Below are 22,793 nucleotides of genomic sequence, written 5' to 3'. Positions count from 1 at the left end.
ACTTTCTTACAAAATGCTCATAAATATTATCTTGTATTTATTAAACGAGCTTCATGTGCAAAGACTTTCACATCCAGTATTGCAGTTTCTATAAATTTTCCTTTAATGTTCGTGTTCGAGTGTTGCTTGTTCATTTTTATATGGTGTAATAAGCAACGACGTGTAATATTTCTTTTGAATACCTTTTATAAGCTTAAAATGCACAGAGCTAAAAAAAACAGTGAGTGCATATCGTGCCTGGGGTTTTGTTCTTTTTTGAAAAAACATTGAACTTGACCTGAAGCACAAAAGTATTGCAATAAACACTAAATAGGAATAATTATCGTTGATAGCGAAAACAGTGGCTTTTTTATTTTCTGTCTCAGAATGTAATAACGAGTGGCCTAGAATTATGTTGTACGTAATTTACAAATTTATAGAAAGTGCCTTATTCTTGCCCTTCAGGAATGAATTATGACGCAAAAGTAAAACATCAAAACAATTTCTCATGGAGTTTTCAGTGAACAGATATTGACAATCTTTTTTTTTATAATTCAATATTTCAGTAATCCGCAAGATTTGTTCTATAAAACAATCTTCTTTAGGTCACATTACTTTTAGTGTGGAGCTACCAAAGTACTCGCACTCCTGCTAGCTCGTTTCCGCAATCATAGCTCATATTATTAGCTCCAGCTGCCGGGCGCGGACTGCCGAGTGCGGCGCCCCATGCAACGAAAATGACACTAACCTAAGTCCTCATAGCTCGCCGGTCCAAGCGTCTTCGTAGCAAAAAATAAATCCACGACGTGGTACTGTCAAACACAATTGTTCCTTTCTGCTTAGTAATGCGAGAAGTGTAATGGGCAAGCGAGACGCCCTGTCATCTGTGATTGACACCTGTCTTGCAGACGGCGTCGTATTGACAGAGACGTGGCTTCCCGCGGAAGTGGACAGCTCCGAAATTCTAAATTGCGAAAAAATTACAAGTTTTTTTCGATGCGATCGTGGATCCCGCTCCGGAGGCGGTGTCCTCATAACTGTTGCAGACGATCTGGTTTCATCGCACGTAGCTTTCGTTTGCCCTCTAGAATTAGTGTGCGTTAGTGTACGCTTACACAACAAAGACGCTCTCGTTTGTGCGTGATATCGGCCTCCTAATATACCTGCTGGTTTTTCTTCAGATTTGTACGATGCCCTTAACATGCTTCATGTTCGGTTTCCCACCTCGCATAATATTCTTTTAGGCGATTTTAATTTCCCCGACATACACTGGAATTCGCCTTGTACCTTACCTGGCTCCAGTAATTCCGAATCCACCTGTTTTATTAATACATGCTTAGAGTTTAACCTTAGCCAGTTGGTTAACTCTCCAACTCGTATCACGTCTACTAGTTCTACCATATTAGACTTGGTGTTCACAAATAACCCTGATCTCATCCAGTTTCTGTCAGTCGTGCCGGGTCTCAGCGATCACTCTGCCATTCACTTTCTCGTACCGAACACGCCGTCAAAAAGTAGCAAAACTACAAAAATAATCAGAGATTACGGAAGAGCTGACTACACGTTAATTAATGCTGAACTGGAAACATTTTCACACGAATTTTTTTTCTAGCTTTTCTGAACACTCGGTAAACGAAAACTGGCTACGTTTTAGAGCTAAAATCGAAGAACTTACCGACCGCTTCATACCGTGCCATAAAATAACCGACAACAATCGGCCTGCTTGGTTCACGCCTACACTAAGGCGGCTACCTAATAAAAAGAAGCGCATCTTTAGAAGCGCAAAGCTCTCGGGCGACATCAAAAGATGGGATGATTATCGTAGTGTAGCCGATGAGTACGCACGCGCACTCTCACTTGCCAAGCACTCATAATTTGAACAAACGTTGCCTTTTTGTTAGTAACTAATCCTCGTAGATTTTGGCAGGTAATTGGTGGAAATAACAAAAAACAAATTGACCTAGTTTTAGGGAGCAAATCATTTATTCCAAGGGAAAATTGTTGCCTAGCTCTTAATAATGTATTCGCATCGTCATTTCTAAACGTGGCGCCTACCACTGTTCCTTGCTTGTCTACTCACAACTACAATCTGATGGAGCCAGTACATTTTGATTGGGAGGGCATAAGGAAAAAATTGAAAATCTCAACCCTTCTTCTTCTCCCGGAGATGACGGAATTAACGCCAAGTTTTCAAAAACACCGCATTGTTTTCGTCCTTAATACTGTGCAGAATTTTTTCACAGTCTTTGGAATCGAGTACCCTGCAAAACGACTGGAAAGTGGGGAAGGTAGTTCCTCTTCACAAGTAAGCTAACACCAACGATCCCCACAATTATAGACCCATCTCACTAACTTGTGTGCCATGTAAGCTATTAGAACATGTCATTTACTGCAACTTAGTCAACTTTCTTGAGAATATTTTTTTTACTAACTTTCAACATGGTTTTAGAAAAAGTTACTCGTGTGAAACTCAGCTCTTATGCTTTACTAATGATTTGTTCTCTGCTATTGATCGTGGTACATTTATTGATTGTGTATTTATCGACTTTTCTAAAGCATTTGACACAGTTTGTCACGAGTTACTACTCCTAAAATTAAGTAAACTAAATCTTGACCCACACATCTTAAGATGGATCGAGTGCTTCTTACGAAACCGTGAGCAATTTGTGACTGCTAATGAATGTAATTCTCCTCTTACTGCCGTAACTTCAGGTGTTCCTCAAGGCTCTGTTTTGGGTCCCTTACTTCCTTTATTATATATTAATGATTAGCCTAATAACATTTCCTCCTCCATTAGGTTATTTGCTGATGATTGTGTTCTTTACCGTGAAATTTTGACCTCTAACGACACTGATACCCTGCAATCTGACCTAGATAATATTTCTTCGTGGTGTAATAATTGGCTAATGAAACTTAACACAAATAAATGCAAATCATTGTAAATAGCTCGTAACCCTTTAAAAGCTGCGTCCCCCTCGTACCTACTTAATAACACTCCCCTAAACAGCGTTTTTTTTACAAGTACCTCGGTGTTAACATTTTTATTGACCTGTAATGGCAGGCTCACGTTGACTACATAACATAACATGCAACGCTAATCGAACTCTTGGATATTTACGTCGAAATTTTTCTCTTGCTCCAATTGCCCTAAAGCTTCTCCTGTATAAATAATTAGTGCGGCCAAAACTCGAATTTTCGTCGTCTATATCCGACCCTTATATTCACATGCTCATAGACAACATGGAATCCATTCAGAATCGCTCAGCACGTTTCATAATGTCCAATTCCTCTCGAACAGCAAGTGTCACATTAATGAAGGCTCAACTAAATTTGCAAAACCTCTCAATACGACGCAAAAATTCACGTCTCTTTCTCTTTCATAAGATCTATCACACTTACAGAACCATCTCTGATTCACTATTTTTTCTACCAGCCTACATATCAGCACGCAATGACCATCAATACAAGGTTGGGGTTCCCTTCTGCCATACGAACCAGCACTTCAACTCTTTCATCCCTAGAACATGTACTGACTGGAACCACCTTCCCGCATCAATCGCTTCAATTACAGACGCCAACGCGTTCAAATGAATCATTTTTGAAAGTGCATTATAATTTATTCTAATCCTGCTGTTTTGTTTTACTTCTTATTGATATTTGTTATCCCACTCCTCTTTGTAATGCCCAGTGCCTTGAGAGTAAATAAATGAAATGAAATGATATTGCTCTGTATTCAATTAAAAAACCTCCTTTTACTAAACAGCCAATTTTATGCAGCAAATATGTGCGATCGAAGCGAAGGAATCTCGAGACAATCTCATTGCGTATTGTTGAGGAAAGTATGTGCGTGGTCCGGCGGTAAAAAACGCTCTGCGAAAATTGGCAGGTTCTATATCTGCCCCCTGTATGGCTAATCTTGCAGTCATTTTCTGCTTGCCTTGGGATTTCAATGAAACGCCAATCTCCAAGCAATTGCTTCTGAACACATCGACAGTGCCCCGGAAATACAATCAAAAGCCACTTCTGCAGTTCCGGAACTGTTCAGCGAGTCATTGGTCCTTTTAAAAGGTATCGCTCTTTTACGACCGAGAAATAAACGCAAGTAATGACCCGTACCGTTTTCTCGTTACGCTCATCGTAAGCGCCGACGCTGCCAGCTTCATTTAACGCATAACGACCTATAGGGTGGAAACACAACAAGCACCAAACTAATGGTGCACGAACGAAAGACGGTTAGGTAAGGCGAAAATGGCATGCGTTTTGCGCTAATTGTGTCGCACAATTTGGGGCTTCTGTCTTACCATACAACGAATGAGCACAAGACGCTTTCTTTCTCGCTAAAAAAGAGCGAAGATGTAGGCAAGATACAGGACGGTAATTAGGTGCTAGTTTTGCCAAATATAGTCTTTCTTCATCAGCATGCAGTTCTCACAGTGAGTATTGTTTTAAGCTGTACTTTCGCACTGTGTTTTTTTTCTTTTTTTATATTTCATACTTTATATTGCTTTTTTGCTGTGTCCTGAATTTTCTATACTCCATATTTGTGTCCGCATTTCAAGATGTCAAAAATGCACGATTTGTGCCTCTTGCTTTGCTTTCGTTCTTTTCGGACAGTGATAAAACGATAAATTATTACGTTCTCGCTCGATGACCTAAAACGTTGCAATCATCAATCAAACTTCTGCTTGCCGAAACACAAAAAAGCTTATAGACATACCGTATTCACAAGTATACACTCCACTGAACAAGTACAAAAGCTTGACTATATGTGGGGCTGAACTTCCTAAAGACACAATAGGACTATGAGAGACGCCGTAGTAGAGGGCTCCGGGAATTTCGACCGCGTGTGTTTCTTCGTCGTGCACCGAAATCTGTGCACACGGGCCTACAGCACTTTCGCCTCCATCGAAAATGCAGCCACCACAGATGAGATTTGATCTCGCGACCTGCAGGTCAGCAGCCGAGTACCTTAGCCACTAGACCACCGCGGCAGAGAAGTACGAAAGCTTGAAATGGGGTTATGAGTTCATGTGATTATATACATATACAACGAAAGCTCATGACTTTCAAGTCCTTCCGAAAGTTCCTAGTACGCCATAGCTAAGTTGTGCTTTCTTCTGAAAACCATACTTCGGCGATGTGTTCAACACCTTCTCCCTAGCACCTTTTTTGTTTCGCGGAATACCCTTTCTTTCCGACTCACGCAACACGTTGCGGTGACCTGTTATTTTCATCTGCCCCACCCAGCTTTCACGGTAGCTCTTTCCTCTTCCTTTGTTTGTAATGAAAGAGAGACTACGAAACATACACGTAAAAAGTGCTAAGCTAATCAGTTGCAGCTTTGAAAAAAAAAAAAAAACAAGTGTTTGTGGAAACTAAGCTTCAGCTGAAAACCCATGCTTGCTCATTCTTTGTAAAATTTATCTAGACATTCAATGTACACACATGCAGCGTTTTGGTTCATAATGTACGGATGAACATATAGCGCGCAAAGTTGGCAGATCTATGTTTACTTATTCATAAGCAAGAAGACCAAACGCTTTGGAGGTTTTAAGAATTACGGGCACGTGCGAATGAGCATATTAATTCTTATCCCATAGCCAATAAACTTTTCTCAATGCATCAAGACATTTTTCGGTGGTATGTCAGCCCTCTATTCCTTGTGTACGCACTCACTTACTTTCACACTAATTCAATACGCACACGTGCTGGTACGAACCTTCGCGTCTTAATCATACGTGCTTTTCCGGTATAGGGAAATATTCTTGCGTTGTGAGCATGACCACATAACCCATCTTTCTTCCTGGTTGTCTGTATCTTTTCACAAACGCCGAACTTTAAACCTTCACAGAGACATGAAAGAGAATACGTGTTTTCTGTCTAAATACATTCTGTGAGAGTGCAGTGCTTTTGAACGAAAACCTTAAGAAGTGTTCATGGTAATCAGCGCTGACATGGCAGATCGGTGGCAGTTTACAACGTTATTCCCGACAAGCGTCTGGCACATAAAAAATACTTTAAGCACACACGTAGACACGCACGCAAAATGGAATTTCCCCAAGAAAACGCTCTCTCGACTGTCTGCTTTTCATGTCATTCTGGCTAAATTAAACTCGGCTGGTGCAAACTCACTCGTTTTACATCTTACGCATGCAAAATAGGACTCTACAGATTTGCTTGCTGGAACGCTGATAGCGAAACAGCGAAATTCAATGTAACGTGTGAGCTCTACAAAAGTCTGCACTTTTGTTTTTTATGAAGTTTACATCTTTAGGGTCGCAGCGCGTTTCTTAATAGTGCATTCACAAGAACTGCATATAGCGTAAGCTTACGGCACGAGATTAATTTGTACGGTATGTGTTATTCGAAGTATAGTTACTTACTTTAGGTAATTTCTTACCCAGCAATAGCATTCATGGAAGGCGATAATAGCTTTTGCATGTTCGCATAGAACAAAATGATTACCAGAAAACTCGGGAAACTGTATTTCAATATCTGCAAAGAGCCAGTCGAAACGAAAAAAAATTTAAAGATTTTTTGCCAGTTTTAACAATTTCGCAAAATATATAAATGTAGGCCTGGCCACTGTCTCAGGTTTGTTAAGTATCTTTTTCCACAACGTTCTTTTTACTTGCGTTCATTCAGCACTACACGATGATACACTTAGCCAGGTTTGTTCAAGCAGGGAATGTCATCGAAGACATCTGGGGACAGAAAAATGCTCTAAACAAAGAAAAAAAACGTGGTGCTGATACCGGGCGCCACCAATGGCACTCATAATTGAATGCGATGGCTTTCTCATCCTCATTCTCCGCCGTTCTCTGGTCTTCTCACAGTTTGACAGCTGCCATGCAAGCTAGAAACCCGGTGGCGTCAGTTTGTCGGGAAGCCGCGTGCGTTCTCTCTGCTGCCAATTGGTCATGCAAAAACACATAATCTGGTTCCCTGCACATGTCGGCCGACATGTACACGGAACAATCCTTAATGCCAACGAGTTGGCTTACTCCCGGGCGCGAGGTCTCACAATCCACACCGGGGAGAACCTCTCGAAGGCTGAGGACGTCACTTGTTTCTTCAGAGACTGGTTGCTAACTTTTTATCAAATTCGCAAACACTACAAGTTAGAGCGGCGGAAATACCCCCTCCCGCACCCACACCTAACAAGACCTCAGTCCATAACTCTACGACTCTTACAGACGGAGGTGTACGCATCGCCTCTAACTTGCTCTAAATACATAGATGGCATAGGTCTGGGGTGCCCGCGCTGTGGTCATCCTAAATGTACTCTACAACACATGCTGTAGCAATGCCCTGCGTTGCGCGAGAGCAGCGTGTCTCCCTCTACGGAGGTGGACTGGACCTGTCTCCTTACAAGTCACGACAACGGAGACCAGCTTTAGGCCTTCCAGAGGGCCCACGACATAGCCGTGGAGTTTAACCTCCCCGTCCCGTCGTGGGCCCTCTGGATGGCGCTAAGCTGGTCTCCACGGTTACTATACGTGCTAACAAAGTGGCGACTAAACTCTTTAGAAAACCTACGGATAGGCAGTCATACCTACATTTCAATAGTTCACATCCGAAGCACTGCAAAACAACAATCACATAGGGTCAAGCACTGCGTTTTAAGAAATTATGTTCGAACAACTCAGATATTACAGACAACTGCGCCAAACTTCGGGAGGCATTACAGAAACAAAAATATCCACCACAAATCAATAACGATGCTATTCAACGGGCTGAGGATATTGACTGTAAGAAACTTTTTATTCGGAAGAAGCAGGCCGCACCCTCAAGCACAAGTCTGGTGTTAAGACACTCCGCATCAGCACCAAACATGAACAGCGTTCTTCAGAAGCATCACAACATACTAATAAAGAGTTATCACCTTAAAAAAATCTTTCCTGATCCCCCACGTGTGGTATATCGCAGATCGAAGAACTTACGCGACATACTAACCTCATCAAGGATTACCGCCACCACTTTTTCTGGTTGTCATCCATGCAACAAACCCCGTTGCAAAGTTTCTAACCATATGACAACGACCACTTTGGTTAAGAGTACAGCATAAAACTTTCATCTAAAAATTAAAGGGGATTTTTACTGCGACACAAGCATCATTGTGTACATGCTTGAATGCTCTGTGTGCAAACTCCAATACATCGGACATAATCAAACATATTTTAGACTGCGCTTTAATAACCATAAGTCACATGCCACAAGCCTACCCACCCTACCTTTGTCTAAGTACGTTAACATTCCTGGTCACTCATTCAATAAACTAAGAGCTACTACACTGGAATCAGGTTTCCCTTCACACTATGATAGGGAACTGCGCGAGTTCTTTCTGATACACAAGTTCAACGCGATCTTATCCGGTATAAATGAAGATCCAGGCAAACTGACGTTTCTTTCGGCGCAGAACTAAGTTCTAGTTTCATCACAGTCTGTTCATAATCACTGTACACGCAGATTTTTACTACACCTTTTCGGTGCAGAGAATTTCTTGACTTTGTGTTATAGATTCTGTTTGTTCCCTATGAACATCTTAGTTATGCATCTTGTCCCATTTGAACGTTCTTTGCTATACTTTCTTTTCTTTTTTGTGCATGTGATTCGCTGTATGGGTTTGATAGTTTTGTTTGTAAATATTACTGTACTTTTCAAACTGATATTCTTGTGATCTACTTGATGTAAACATTGTTCATGCATTCTCATAATCTTTCTTTGACATTGCTTTGACGTACTCTGCTGTTGATTACTCGCCACATCACAGTAGATAGTGTATGAAAATGATAATTGACGTGTCAGAGGCCCTTGATATACCATGCCTACTTAAGGAAAGCACATTTTTGTATCGTGTTTTCCCTGATGAAGGCCGGTCCCCGGCTTAAACATAGGAAAAATAAAAAGTTTTCGTTTTGCTTGTCCTCCACTTTTTGATATATATATATATATATATATATATATATATATATATATATATATATATATATATATATATATATATATATATATATATATATATATATATATATATATATATATATATAGTCTAGTAGATCCTCCGTGAGCGGTCACAACGTGGTTTATTTCGACGTTTCGGCCTAGAGTCTGGCCTTAATCAGGTATATATATATATATATAGGTCAAAAGAATATTTTCAAAATAATTGACTTATGTAAATAATTCCTAACGAAAAATTTGAATGAATTAGTTCCTACTGAAGGTGCAATAAATTACTAATATCGAGGAAACTTTTTAATAGCTTGCATTGGTTAACTGAGAACCTTTTGAAATTAAGGTTACCGAGTAAATATCTTCGACTTTATAATAAACTATTGCATGGCCTCGCAAACTTTTCCGTTGCTCTGCCCTAGAGTATGTGCACATAGGTATAGTAAGTTTAACGTTGTCAAAGCTACTTCAAGGATTCGCAACGAAATTTCTAGTGATACTTTTCTTAAGGATGAAAACTGTACAAAAGATCAAAAAAGCGTCTCACAGTTCCCTATTCGCTGCGAGAAAAACAAAGTGGGGAGGGAGTCAAGCCTGCTCTAAACAAATTAAAAATTAATGGAGGAATACGACAGCGTAACCGAGTGATTAAAACTTTTAAGTGTCGTTGATGGCATGAGGACGTTTTCCAGGGTGTCATTAGATGGTTAAAATCCGGAATATTTTTAAGAGATGCTCTTGTGAATATTGGGAAAATAACACAATAACTTCCTCTTCTTGGAAATATAGTGAAAGCGACTTGCCCATTTTACAAACACACGTATCCTGGATACACGCTTTATAATAAAACACGAAAAATTGTTCTAATATTGTGGGGTAAAAGCGTACATTGCCATTGGGCGTGAAAACATGGTACTATCATAATGATTTCCTAGTTTTAAGCTAGTCACACGCTACACAAGCTCACACGCCACTTTACCCTCAAGACCACGTAGTGGGTGCATAGAAGGTTTGAAAATTTCATGCACTAAGTGTTTGAAATACGTACAAAACATAGAATATTGCTGTCGCATTCAACTCTTGAAGGCGAAAATGAAGAGTACCCCAATTTTTTAACACACTGATTTATTCGTTGTCTATAAAGGTCGTTTTGACTACCAAAGCTGGTTAGCAAATCATTTTTTTTGTTATTTGATCCTAGAGAACTATCGCCGTAATGTATTTTGTGTTATCACAGGCTGTACCAGTGAAGCGTTTTAAAGTGTCAAAATACTACGAAAAAGCGTACACTATTAGATAATAAAATGAGCCTTCAAGCACCTAATTTACTCTGTTCCGCACACCCACGTATTTTTGACAGCATCACCTGATATTAATTTTCATTTTAGCGAATGCTCTGTCATTGAGCTTTATGCAGTCCTGTTAAAATATCTCGCTTTTGACTTTAAAAGTGCTACTACTGATTCGTACTTTGCAAGGAACGTTTATTTGCATATTAAGCAGTTCATTAACTCTTCCCTGCAGTCTGATACAGCAGTCACAAAGATTTAGAAGCCTGCTGAATTTCGTGCCGAAACGAAAGCTGCGTGGTCGAATAAAAACAAATAGCGAAGATGGAAAAAAGGCAGGATTCACAGCACAGGGAGAGCACTTTTTTTGTTAACAAGAAACAGGCGCCATCGTTACCCTAACAATTATAATCTCGGAAATTGAACGTTTTTTGTGTGTGTGTTTGGACTGAATAGCTTGAGTGAGCCGAGTTTACAGGCAATGTACAAATTGATAAGATCGGGAACATCTGGTAACAAAAAAGAAGTGTTTACAGCAGCCAGAAAGTTCATTAAACTATTCCAAGCACTTACATATTTTTAAAAGGAAGTATACAGCGGTGTTCGCTCTTTTTTTTGTACCGACAGTAAGGAATCAATGTGCTCTATTGACAGATGATAATCGAGTGAAAACCATTACTTGTTCTATCTACGTGGGATGTGTACTGAAAAAAAAAAGGTGTTAGAGAGTGCGTAAATCTTTTATGTATGAAAAGTAGTAAGTTGCTATTGGCCCTTCGCGCTCTCCATTCGTTCGTCAATGCAAATGTTCTCCGCGTGATCTGTTCGCTGATGCGAGTTTTCCACTCTGTTCGCGATCGTTAGATAAAAATACAAAAACAAATGTTGTTGATGTCTTCCTTGCGTTACTTCAAAGCGCAGTCACCAGTGTTTTGAATTCTTTTGACGCTCACTTGTCGTTCGCTTTTATGCGAAGTGATTTTGACCGGTTCGTGCACTCCGCCAGACAAATCTGGTGATATATTTCCTGTGTTCGCTTTCGGACGCAATTTACTTGGGGTCAGCGTCCTGTAAATGTTCTTTTGACCCGAAGACTACGGACACTGCGGATATCTTTTACTGTTGCTAACTGTCGCCATGACAGTGCACGAAGTGCGTGGTTGAGACTTCATTTGTCTTGTTTCTTTGAGACCGAACGTCAGAAAACTGTGTGGCGTTTATCGAGCACGAAGTGTTCACACTGCTTTATTGCAAGGCTTCTTCGCAAACGAACGAGGTGTTAAATACAACGGTAGAAGGGTTGCGAGTTCATGTGAATTCTTGCAGGTTTCTAAGTAGAACGACCCATCCGAGAAGAACGATTTGTCGATATTGTCACTTGATAAACCCATTTCTTAACTGGTGCATATATTTCATAATAATTAAAGATATGCCACTATCCCTCAATTATAAATAATATGGCGCAAAGTTGTCAAGTCCATTTTCAGTAATGTTCCTAAAGGTTCGATATTGATTACAAGTTGCCCTTGAAATTGTTCTGGCGAATGATGTGTAAAACAGCGCAACTGTTAAGCATGACACAAAGTCCATGGCTGTTACCAGCTAGAAATGTCACGGCACCGTTGCCGAACAACAACCTTTGTCGTCACTTTGCCTCACTAGCACGCCAGCTGACGTGACGTAGCAGTGGAAGCAGTGGTGGGGGACAAGCTGCGTTGAAGCTGCAGAAGTGACTAGGTTTAGTGGCACCATGTTTCAATCAAAATTGCCAGGCCGGTACACAACACGCAGCACAGTCACCGTAATAGATGGGTTAGCGTTCTTTCCAGAGCCTGTTGTAGACTATATTTGGCAAACTAATAGAAGTACACATGCGCGGTACCCACTACGCTAAAACCCACTAACTTTCAGGAAGTATGGAAGCACCAAATATGCCACTGCTCGTTAATCTGCGGATTACCGAGGTATACACTACACTCATATGTAGCGCATGCGAAATTTATTTGTACCGTGGCGATGGATGGTGAGAAATGATGGCCATATTGTACAATGGTTTGGAAGCATTCGGCCATGCCCTAACTGTGCAACTTGAATTGTGCGATGTCTGGTTAAAGTTTTACTCTTGTACGTTGCAGTATTATATATCTTAGTACGGTTGCTTGCCCGACATCACGCCTGCATAGCGTGTCTTCGTGAAAAAGTTTGAAGGTCCTATGCTTAAATGCCACCAATTTTAGAACTTTTTCCAATAAAACTTTTGTATTTTTCGCAATCACATAGCGGTTATTGATAACAGAACTTAAGGTGGCGTACAACAACGGTACCTAAATCCACTTTTGTTGGGATCTGATTACAGCTTTCACAGTTATATAATCAAGCACTGCCACCAGCGCCATGGCTGACAGCACCGAGTCTCTGCTTACTAATGGCTAGGTAGGCCACGGGTGGAAGGAAAGTATCCATAACACCAGTGGTATCTGTCACCCAGGTAGACTCCAATTCGTGATACGGAAAAATCGCGGTTGAGAGAGCATGGAACCTCACCCGGTTGAAGAGGTGCTCATGATTGACTGAATATGATAGCCAAAAAAGTCGTTGCTGTTCGCCGAAATTTTCCTCTAGTTTTCTTTTTTTATATTTTTCGCCATTGTGGGTACGAACACCGGCAGCGGCGGCGATCAACTACCCCACTGTCACAGTGCTTTCCCAACAAAATATAACAGCTTTCCCAACAAAATATAAAAGAAGTTGGAGCTTCTCCTTCAAGGGCAGATTGCGATAACGTAATCGGGGCTCGTGCACATCACTTTCTGTACGGCTAGCTTTCTTTTGTTTTCTGCGCATGTTTCAAACGTACCGTTAGAAAACGAATGATTGTGGGGATGACAAATGCCATTTAAAAGTATTATTCAAAACAATGGCGGGGACAGTTTCCAAGTGCCCACCAGGCTGTAGTTGTTTTTGTTTTGGGAATTAGAAAAGGGTCCAGCACGCGTCCTTAAGGCATCATAAGGCATAAGGCAAATGCGTAGCTGGTGCACTGCTTTCATGCATACTGATGCCTAATGACAAAGTGGATGATTCCAAATTGAAAAATACTATGATTTCCGACGCCTCTACGTCTGTACTTGTATTAGTAGCTCCAAGAGAGTTTACGAGTTCAGAAAATGCCACTCTTAAAGCTTTTGCTGTGCTTCTGCAGTGCTTTTTGGGCAGGCCTGCGCGCTGGCCGCATGTCATCATCTTCATGTCGGAAAATCATTCAAGCAACTTACGACTGCTGAACAGGCGAGCCTTTTCCGTTGCTCCGGAATGTGCGGTGCCAGATCAAATTAAGGACGTACGAGTACACTCAAGGAAGAACATTCTCGCGACAGACGTGCACGGTGTGGGTGCGCTAGAACAGCTGCAGCAAATGACTGACCTAGGAGGCATTAAAATGCGCCCCTTTATTCTGATAGTTGATAAATCAATTGCCGGTGTAATTTATGACATTGACATTCTCATTCCTAATGTTGACTTGCCTCTCTCTTTAAGCCTGCAAACGAGAGAACTGTCATAATGCAAGTGCGGCGCCTTGGAAGCACGCGCTGCGTAATAGTGTTTTCAAGAAAGATTGCATGCCGTCCCACGTTAAAGTTGGGCGTTTCTGACATCCGGTTCGACCATTCATCCAAAAGCCACTTCAATGTTATCAGTGCTTCAGGTTAGGAAAACTCAAGAGCGTATGCCCCAACTCACGACTGTGTCCCCGTTGCGCTGAACGTCATGCCGAAGACACCTGTTGGGCGACTCTGAAGTGTGCCAAATGCAGCGGTTCTCACGTTACCTCGTCGAAAGACTGGCAACAAATCCATTGGAAACGCGCGGCTCTCAAAAAATGGTTCAAGACAACTCGACACACAGGAAGGCAGCCGAAGTAGTCCGGCGTCGGCGTCATCGAAAGTCTTCAAAGAAGGCACATTGCCGAAATGCTAGTTCCTATTGTTTAGCGGTTCCACTCAATGGCGCCGCAAAAGGACTCACCAACTTCTACAAAAGCAGCGGAGAAGCATGCTTCTCTGGAGGAATGGCCCACGTTGTCGACCATCTCTTCTGCCAAGAAATCTCAGCAGGTTGCGGACACACCAGAGCCGTCTCCAGCCATGAAAGATTTGCCTAAAGCAGATCGTCAAATGATCTCGGTGCTACGTTTCCTGATTGGAGCCATCCGAATGATACTAGTCGATATGAAGACAGCATATGCTCGAAGCGTACTTAGAAAATTGGACGTACTTAGAGTACTCGAAGCGTACTTAGAGTATAAGCCCAATGCTTGACTCTGTCAAATAGGAAGATGGCTACGAACACCTCATCATTTCGTAAAGAAGTCACTGCTGCATTCGTAATCTCATGGAACGCCAGAGGACTAAAATCACGCCTTTCAGATGTTCGTCAGTTTGTGTACACCAATGTGTTTCCACTCATCGTCATTTGTGAACCTAATTTGTCGAAACAAATAAGACTTTTGGGGTACAAAGCTGTCATGTCTTCAACAAACGACGAGTGCAGCAAAAACATCGTCTTTGTTCGTCGTGAACTGACGTATGTTGTGCAACCAATTGCGCCTCACGATGACAATCAGTATGTCTGCGTGATTGCGAAAAAGAACAGACTCATGTTTACTCTCATAGGCGTTTATATATCGCCTTCGAATAATCTCGATTCCACGAGATTAGTGGATATTTGAGAGTGCGTTCTGCCCCATGAGTCATCATAGGTGATTTCAATGCGCATGATCACGGATGGAGAAGTTCGCGGACAAATGCAAGAGGACGCAGGTTCGCAAACATCGCCTACAACTATAGCCTTACTCTCCTGAACGACGGTAGCCCCATTTTTCTTCGAGGGGTGACATACGGCAGCTGTCTCGATCTTGCTTTTGTGTCCAACTCCCTCACGAGATACGTCAAGTAGTTACCAGATGTTGAGACACGAGGAAGAAGAAGGAGGTGTTCATTGAGAAGAAGGAGGAGATTTCGGCCTTGAAAGCGGGTTTCTCGCCTGCTATTCCACATGGGGGTAAGGGAAAAAGGGAAAGAAAGAGGAGGATACGATGAGGGGTGATTGTGGTAAAGCAGAAGGAGTCACTGCACACAATGTCTCGTTCGGTGGAGTATACGCACAACAGTCTCTACATTACCAGATTCTCTTAAGGTGGGAATCTAAACCTGTCTTGCTTAGAAATGCTAGCAGGCACTTCAAACTGTGTGAGCGTGATCCACACGTTCTCAAGCACCCAAAAATTTCTCTTTCGAAAAGGGTCGGCTATCTAGGTCATCTGTGAGGCACATAAGAGATTGTGTTTCAACTTCGTATAAGGGTCAAACACAGGGTGTGATTAATAATTTCTGGCGTGTTACACAAATTGCAGTTAGGATTTTGCTCTTGTCCTAACATGCATAAGTATCGTCGAGTGTATGCAACACCCAGCTGCTGTCTATGTAGTAGCGTTTCTTGGTCTCTCCTTCGTCAGAACGGAAGGCGTAAAACACGAGAAGATTCTAGCCTGTAAATACGCTTTTGGCAATAATCCGGATCATTCCATAGTCTTTGCATACATGTCTTCATACCTTTAGATAGCAAGGCATCGATGTCATATCGTGAAAAGTGAATTGATATCACTTCACCCCTAGTGCGCGCCATTTTCGCTTCTTCATCAGTTTCTTCATTTCCAGCTATGCCACAATGACTAGGAATCCATTGCAACACAATGATATGCCCAGATTGAAATGCCTCATTCAACATATTCATAATGTCACACACCAGAGGACTGTATGCAGTGTCTTGTTTCATGTAGTTTTTAATTAGCTGAAGTGCCAACTTGGAGTCGCAAAATAATGTCCACTTGCTTGACTCTGCTGTAAAATGTAGCACGCAGCTTGTCGGATGCCGGTCAGCTCGGTGGCAGTAGATGATGTCCGGTGTGCTATTTGATGGGTTGAGTGATTCTCACTTGAGGCACAGTGAAATCTGCTGCTAAAGTGATCACATTCCAATCTACCCTAACATCAAAGGCTTGTTTAGTTGAGGTCCACGGACGACTATTCGAGCAGTTCAATTAACCAACTTCAAATCTGACATGGAAGATGCTTGCAGTGATGACCTACGATCTGGGTTAGAGCAAACAATTAGGAGCACACTGCAAAACGCCACTTTCAGGGTGACGATATTTTCCGCACGAAACAATTTTGACATAAAGTTGGAGAGACTCCGAGCACTTCGACGCCTGGCGGAGCGTCGGTATCGGCGCACAAAATCAATTCACGATCTTAGGGCAGCCAGGAGGATGCAAAAGAAGATTCGGCGTCGCATGGTTAGATTAGCGTCGGAACGATGAACCACACTTGGCCAGTCACCAGACCCTCACAAGCCTTTCTCACACACTTGGAAAACGGTGCATGGTCTGTGTCACCCTACGGAACAGCGTTTTCTATTCAAAGCACTCGCGCTCTTTCAAGGGCGGCAAGACATCGATGTCGCAGAAGATTTCTGTGCGCAGATCGTGAACCAAACCACTCGTCCAGATTCTCCAGTGAGAGGTGACGTCCCCCGATCGCGTGACTACCACATGGACCTCCCTATTACAATGAAGGAGCTCGAGGCGACACTAGCTCTCTGCAGGCGTTCAACTTCTCCAGGTCCAGATGGTATTCCGTACCGAGCCTTGTGCAACCTTGGGGAAGGTGCAAGGAAAGAACTGTTGAGCCTTTACAACATGTTGTGGCATGATGGCAATGCTCCTGATGACTGGAAAGTAAGCCGCTTGGTACCCAAATTGAAGCAGGGTGAATCCCCACTTGAACTCGCCTCATACCGCCCAATCGCACTGGCCAGCTGCATAGCGGAGATAATGGAACGAATGATATTAGGCCGCCGGGAGTGGTATCTTAAATACTACAAAATTTATCCAAATTCCATGGCTGGTTTCCGCCGCGACCGCTCTGACATTGACAATGTCGTTAATCTAGTTTCGTACATTCAGCACGAAAGATCCCGTAAGCGACTCTCTACAGCTTTTTTCTTGATGTGAAATGCGCGTGCGATAATGTACTACATGAAGCCATTTTGGCTGCTCATGCGGTGGTTGGCCTTGGTGGTCGAGTCGTTTGGTGGATCTCGAGTTACCGGGCTGCAAGATCATTCTTTGTGTTAACAGAAGATGGCCCAACTACGCGACGCTATACTTATAAAGGTGTTCCTCAAGGCGGAGTTCTCCGCCCGACGCTATTCAATATTGCACTAATTGGCCTTGCTGAATACTTGCCAAGTACCATTAAAATCTCAATATACGCCGACATCTGTGTCTTGAATTCGGCAGTCAAACGTCTTCAGACACGTTCCCGGCTTCAAAGAGCAGCAACTATGATCGCCAACTGCTTCTTAAAAGAAGGTTTCAGCATATCACCAGAAAAATGCACGCTGGTGGCCTTCACTCGCAAAGCAATGACCCCGTACGTCATCTCAATCTGCGGGCGACCCATTTCTTACGCCAGGACCTATCGGTTTCTGGGCATAATAATGAATAGAGACCTCTGTTGGAGTCCGCATGTGGCCTACATGAAGAAGCGCCTGACCGCTATTTTCCAGTTGTTCAAGTTCCTGGTAGTAATGACGTGGGGGTTGTAAGTAGACGCAAAAATGGAACTCTACAGAGCCCTCCTTCTCGGTTTCCTGAGATATAGCTTGCCCCTGCTGAGCAATACCTGCAAGACCAATGTTCGTGTTCTACATGCAGTGCAAGACCAAGCACTGAGAGGGTGCCTTGGTCTGCCCAGATGTGCGTCAACAGAAGCAACAATTGCAAATGCTGGTGACTATCTGATACAAACTCACATTGCTGTAGAAGGCCAGAGAACGCACATCAGACACTTTGCACGCGCTCCCTGTCATCACCTTGCACTCTTGTCTTCAGAGAGGCGCCAAGCATTGTTCGCTAAAATGATCGTGAAGTACAACGAGAAACTTCTCTCGGGCTTCACTCCTGCGTCTAAATCACCAATATCCCCTTGGTGTGTTTTTCAACCACAGTGCATCTTAGTGTACCAGAGATCCGGAGAAAATCTGAGCTTTCATTGTCCGTGCTGAAACAACTGTCTCTTCGTCTTTTGCACGAGAAATATTCAGACACTGTACATATATATACCAATGACTGCACGAACTGCCAGTGTTCGTCAGGTGCAGTAGTTGTCCCAGCAAGAGGTGTTACCATCAGCTTTAGGACTGACCCCTCCACGGCGTCTACAGCAGCGCAACTAGCTGCTTTGCGCGCTGCACTTTCTGTGGTCAATTGGGGACTACCGAAACAATGGTCGAGTTTCAGCGACTGAAGGGCTGCCCTACAGTCTGTGCTCTCAGCACTGCGTCGTGGGCCGTATGAACAGCTTGTTTTCGAAATTCTATGCCTTCTCCACACTTCACACGAGAAAGGGCACCATGTGACGTTGCAGTGGCTGCCAAGTCATTGTGGCGTCATAGGGAACGATGAGCCGATACTGCGGCGCGGGCAACTTTTGAAGGAACACGAGAAGAAGCCATACCACTTTCGCGGACCGATGCTGCCAGTAATTTTCGATGACTTGGCGTGGATTCACGTTTTCTCCATGGCGCCCACCAAGCAACGAGACGAATCGTCAACACCACCTGCCTTCTTTGATGGCTCTCGGTATGCCCACTGGGCTCGACCGAAGAGAAGTCACCTTTGATTGATTGATATGTGGGGTTTAACGTCCCAAAACCACTATATGATTACGAGAGACGCCGTAGTGGAGGGCTCCGGAAATTTAGACCACCTGGGGTTCTTTAACGTGCACCCAAATCTGAGCACACGGGCCTACAACATTTCTGCCTCCATCGGAAATGCAGCCGCCGCAGCCGGGATTCGAACCCGCGCCCTGCGGGTCAGCAGCCGAGTACCTTAGCCACTAGACCACCACGACGGGGCGAGAAGTCATCTTTCTTCCTCGCTTATGGCTAGGAGTGACATTTACAAAATCTTACTCATTTTTCACAGGAATGGCCGACAACACTCTCTGCGATGCCTGTCGAAGGGAAGAGACGCTACACCACATCCTGTGAGACTGTTCATTGTATGACATCCAGAGGCAATCACTAGCGTCCGTTCTTGCGCGCATCGACAACAGCCAAATGTCTGTGGATGCTATTCTTTCAAGTGCCCGAGAGAAGTCATTGCAACAGACGGCGACAAAAGCTCTGTTGAAATTCCTACGTGACACGGACTTGAAGAAGCCGCGGTAACAGCAATGTCACACGCCACAAAAGACAAGACTGGACTATGACTGAGTGTGCGCACGTGTGCTGCCGAATTTGCTGCGGTTTATCTTTTTCCCTCTGTCCTCTCTATCTTTCATCTTCCCCATCCCCCTCCCATGCGCAGGGAAGCAAACCGGCTGCCTTTAGACTGGCTAACCTCCCTGCCGTTCTTTTCCTCCTTTTTGTCCTTTTCTATTTTTGGCGCCACTCGAGTGCCACACAATTATCTCAATGGAGTAGTCATTTGGTAGAGAAGTAATGTGAATTTTCGTACACCAATTCAACAGATACGTACGACAACACATCCCGTGCCTGTAGACAAATATATTTCCTTCGTTTACTTCTCTCATTGTAAAAGTCTATCAACTGTCTTCGTAGGTCGCGAGAATAATAAAAAGTACAATAGAAATTTTTGTAACAACTTACGGTTAACAGTTCATGTGATAATACCGGTAACCATGAATGTTCTTGCACCTAGCTATCGGGCCCATTTACAGTAAGAAAATTGTGTTCGCTCATTAACAGTAGATATATATTCCGGTTTAGTGTCCCAAAGCCACCATACGATTATGAGAGACGCCGTAGTAGAGGGCTCCGAAAATTTCGACCACCTGTGGTTCTTTAACGTGCACGCACATCTGAGCACACAGGACTACAACATTTCCGCGTCCATAGGAAATGCGGCCACCGCAGCCGGGATTCAATCCTGCAACCTGCGGGTCAGCAGCCAAGTAGCTTAGCCTCTAGAACACCACGGCAGAATTCATTACCAGTCAGTGACCTAAAAAGCAGTATTTTAAAAGTGCACAAAAAGGTATGTATTCTGGTACGTGAGAAACTAGTTTGTGAAAAAGGTCTTTACCATAAGTGGTACTGGAAATAAATTTTCATCTAATCAGAGCGTTGTTGAAAAGGCCAGGGTGGTTCAGAGAAAGGAATGACAGGGAGAAGAAAGAAGTTGTCAATGCTTAGTATAAATCGTGGAATAGAATAAAGCGAAAATGTGTTCTGAAAGACGTGTTGGTTAAGCTGCACCGCGCTACAATGTCCTGTCTAGGTTGACAAACAGGAAAGAAAAACGAGAAACTAGTGCTGAAAAGTGTCGCCGTAACTTAGTTGTCATGCAAGTGTAAGCTGGTTGGAAGAATTATCCTAATTGTTCTGATTTGTCGTACAGCTGCAGCATACTAAAGGAAACACCATAGCTGCATTTAAAGTAGCAGGCCAGGAACAATTGATTACCTCATTGCCGAGACAGGACCACTGGGCAATCAGCGACACTTTCCGAATCGTAAGAAGGTAGATGTATATATACAAGGCTCGGTGAGCTTGTTGGCGAACGACCTACATGAAAGTGGCGTGTGTTGTTTTTAAATTTGGGCCAATGCTCCTTGACTTCGTTTCCAGGAATGACTGTTGAACGCTTCTCTCACGATGACTATAACGTAGTGTGTTATACTTTTTACAATTGGGATTTGTGGCTTCATCTCTCACGTGATAAATCTGTGGGCGAGCAAGTTATAGTGACATCTAGTCTGTGTTCGACAATCTGTTTTCCGAAAGGTATCAAAATGAACCCCACTGCTTTTAGCCCTGTGAGCAAAGCAAACGCTTTTTGGTTTTTAAAATGCATACGATCTGCCTGCATTATGGCACAGTAGCTCTTTTGTGCAGTGCAGAAATTTGGCTGAAGTAATACGAAAAAAACATTAGAGGCAACAAGTTCAAAATGCTTGTGACCATCCTTCCCTTAACAACTGAGGCAAATAATAACCTGTTCTTAATAATTGGTCCTTAATAAAATAAGAAAGTAGGTTAACATGCCCTATAAAATACTTTATAAAAACCCATATACTTAAGTTCAATGTGCCAGTCCGTCAGTGCAACATTGAGAGTGACGAAGGGTCTCAGATTCTGGCCAATATATAAATTTGATCAGCGGTGTAAACGAAGGACTTCTGGTAAGAAAACTGCCAGGCCTGTGTTGAACACGCAGCACATTCACAGCGTAAGCTACAAGAGCGGCATTTTAGAGCATTTTTAAACAGTCTTTGGTTAACTGCTACAGGCACACTTGTAAGGTACCTCCTACGCCATTATTCATCACAGGTTTTGTGTAGTGCAAAGACAATCACTAGGACATTCTTCGTCCATCGGAGAAGTGTCGTAGGCGCTAGACATTTTTAAGGAATTTTGTGCTATTTTGGGATGATGTGGCGAACGACGATGAAGAATTGTGTCTTATGCTTTTGTAATGGGTTGCAGCATTCGACAACCCACTGGTTTGAAAATTCACATTGTGTGACGCCCGGTTGTTTTCTTGTTGTTATAAAATGCTTTACTCCTCATATTAACGTGATTATTCTTCCGATATCAAACTTGCATAAGGCCCGTTTGCGACGAATTTACGAGCACCAGCATGATTCTATGGTAAAAGCATGCAGATGGATTGATTGACTGATTGATTTATATGGGGGGTTTAACGTTCCAAAACCAATATATGATTATGAGAGGCGCCGTAGTGGAGGGCTCCGGAAATTTCGGTCACCTGGGGTTTTGTAACGTGCACGCAAATCTGAGCACACCAGCGTACAACATTTAAGCCTCTTCGAAAGTGCAGCTGCCACCAGCGGAACTTGATCCCGCTACATATGGGTACGCTGCCGTTGAACTGTCATGCAGAAGACCCCGGTTTAAATCCCATTGTGTTCTTCATGTGTTGTGTTTTCTTAGTTTTTTTTCTTTTTGCGCGATAGTGATTATGGACACCGCCACCACCGGTGGACAACTATACGGCGCGCGAAACTCTTGTTGTGCTCTCGTAACAGGTTTGTCTGCGAAAGTTTCATGAACCTCCACGAATGAGATGAATGTGTGTTTGTTACAATTTCTTTCGTACAACGATCAGTCAATGATCATTTAGCAGCCTGCTCCCAAACTTAGGTGAAGGCCCATACTGCGGGTGGTCACGCGAGAAATGAAGTAAAGACCATTACTCAATAATGGTCTCCCAAAACATTTTCAACCATATTTTTAAGGTAGGGTGTTCATACCAAGGTTCCTGTTAGCTTTAAAAATATTAGTGAGATTTTTTTTAGTAAAAACCTGTTTACCTCTCAAAGTGAAGTGTTGTCAATAAATATGTAACGCATTTTCATTATTTTGGTAGGCAGTGGCAAAGAAGTAATTAGCGCTGTTTTTCAAAATTACTCGGGGAGCGGCAGCTGCCCAGGCTAAACGTAAGCCACTGGTGTTTCT

The sequence above is a fragment of the Rhipicephalus microplus genome, unplaced genomic scaffold (genome assembly GCF_043290135.1).
Source record: "Rhipicephalus microplus isolate Deutch F79 unplaced genomic scaffold, USDA_Rmic scaffold_15, whole genome shotgun sequence".
Lineage (NCBI taxonomy): Eukaryota > Metazoa > Arthropoda > Arachnida > Ixodida > Ixodidae > Rhipicephalus > Rhipicephalus microplus.
The sequence above is the reverse complement of the archived record's forward strand: the minus strand, read 5'-3'. Positions refer to the sequence as shown.